Below are 2,500 nucleotides of genomic sequence, written 5' to 3'. Positions count from 1 at the left end.
CATTTAACGTTGGAACTCCTATGTATAATAGAACACAGAAACAAAAGAATTGATCACTCTATGTCACGATCGATCGATCCACCATAAGCATGGTCTTTTGGGAAGAGAAGGGGAGTTCCGTGCTAAACAATGTTTTCCTGGCTGAGTATATCTGGATTCGTCTAAATAGTAGACGTGTTCTCCCTGGGCTCCTGCGGGTTCCCTCTGTGTGTATTTTACATCAGGTATCCTGTGAGGGCTTTTTCATTCTCCAAAGCGAACCCGGAGTAAATAAACGCTGAGCTACATAATGTGTCAAAAGATCTGCGTATTCATTTCATATCCTGAGATATAAATATAAACACATGGGTTGTAATTGATGGTGTTGAGGTGTTTTTCCTACGGGAGATTTATCGATATTTGAAAGGGTATTATTTCACCTATTTTACCAATAACCTTCTAAAGGTATCTATAACAATGCAGAAATGCTTCTCATACAATAAATATATACAGTAGAACCCTAGGGAATAGCTGGAGTAGACTCAGCAGCATAGAATCTATACCAAACTAACACAGTCTAGTAAAAAGGCTAGACTGAGCTCAGGGACGACAGCAGGTAGCAAACATGAAAGAGAAGAGAGAGGCTTCTAGTGAAGTGAAGCCCAAGACCAGACAATGGATCCATCTACACAAACAGTACTCAGAATACAAATCACACTGGTAGTGATACAGAACAGAAGTAGTGATGAAGAACACACTAGTAGTGATACAGAACACACTAGTGGTGATACAGAACACACTAATAGTGATACAGATCACACTAGTAGTGATACAGAGCACACTAGTGGTGATACAGAACACACTAGTAGTGATACAGAACACACTAATAGTGATACAGAGCACACTAATAGTGATACAGAGCACACTAGTAGTGATACAGAACACCCTGGTTGTGATACAGAGCACACTAGTAGTGATACAGAACACTCTTGTAGTGAAACAGAGGTTCTTGGAGGGAACACAGTGGGCACCAGGCCGTGGTTGAAGCTGGTTCAGGACCATGGACAGAGTCTAGAATAGCAGGTGGTTGAAGCTGGTTCAGGACCATGCACAGAGTCTAGAATAGCAGGCCAAGTCAACAGATCAGCACGGTAAACTAAGAGTCACCAACGCTAAATAAAGGCTCACAAAGCTGTGATTCTGGATTGGATAGTTTAGGGATTCTCTATGAAAACGCTTCGGTAAACAAGCACAGAATGCCACAACCACTGTTGTGTTCCTCAGTCTAATGTGTTTTACCTTCTCAAAACCTGTGTACCTTGAGAAAATAAAAATAAGAGGATATCCGTTTTTTAAGGAATAGTCCAAACTTGGAAATATTACGCCTACTCAATGGTGCTCTCTCTTGCAATTCTTATTTTATTGGACTTTCCGTTCTCGGCCTGGACCGAACTCTTAGACGCATGCTCATGCAGCAGCCGGCGGGCTGCTGCATGTTTTTAACGCCCGCATTCATTATGTTCACCGGCCCCGCTGGGAGGCTGGGCTGATTCATCAGATTAGTGGCTCAAAGTCTACACCCTTGAATGTCATATTTGCATACACAGCTCACCGTTTTCTTTCTGTTTTGTCTTGACACAATGCCGGATGGCAGGTATGGAGACTTTGCGGCTGACCGAAATGGCTTCTGGGAAAGATAAGTCGGAAATAAATGACCAAACAAAATGCCACAGCTGCCATTTCTACGCCGAGTGGAAAAGGACAAGGGAGACAGGGAGCAGGTTTGAAAATAGTCAAGGTGTGCATGGTGCTGATTCATTACAGCGATACGCAAAGTGTAAAAAAACAATGGGGGCAATTACTATTGCTGCATTAACGCGAGCATGCGACGCAAAGTAACACGTAGCTTCAAGTCCTCTGCCCTACGTCAACCCAGAACCTGTTTAGAATTTAGCATGAATCGCATCTCGTAAAAATCGCAAATCCACGCGCCATCGACAATAGCAATACTCTCTCTGTTTTATTCTGTGACTAGATAAGGATACAACCAAACACAAAAATAGTTAAATTATCAATATTCAGGCAATATTGTTGCGTTGTTCGACTTTGATGTTATCATCACCCAGCACAAACACCCCAGTCGTTGAAGCAAAGTCAGGCATCATAGCTCCCTCTCCATAGGATATTAATGGCTTGATGCTGCGTCTAGATGTTTGCCTCTGATCATGTCAAACTAGCTTAAAGAACACTCAAAGTGCCTTAGTTTGTGTGTGTCTGTGTGTAGGTGTGTGTCTGTGTTTGGGAGGGGGGGGGGGCTCTTTCAAGCAATAGCCAAGCTAGCTGTGCTCCAAGCAGTCAGATAAGAGATCAAGAAGGTGTTGCTCTCTCTCTCTTGCACTCACTCACTCACTCATTCCCTCTCTCACTCATTCACACACTCAGACACTCAACTACGCACTCACTCAATCACTCACTCACTAACTGACAGCAGGGTAATGAGTCCTGGAGAGAGAGACATCGT

The 2,500-nt window shown here is 43.2% G+C and overlaps 1 protein-coding gene across 1 annotated transcript in view; it reads left to right on the top strand.

Moving 5' to 3' along the window:
* adarb2 (adenosine deaminase RNA specific B2 (inactive)) overlaps window positions 1–2,500 on the top strand; it is a 130,336-nt gene that overhangs the window by 108,811 nt on the left and 19,025 nt on the right. The gene's annotated exons all lie outside the window — the stretch shown is intronic.

The sequence above is a fragment of the Gadus morhua genome, chromosome 23 (genome assembly GCF_902167405.1).
Source record: "Gadus morhua chromosome 23, gadMor3.0, whole genome shotgun sequence".
Taxonomy (NCBI): Eukaryota; Metazoa; Chordata; class Actinopteri; order Gadiformes; family Gadidae; genus Gadus; species Gadus morhua.
Note: the sequence above shows the minus strand (reverse complement) of the source record. Positions and strands in the feature narration are given on the sequence as shown.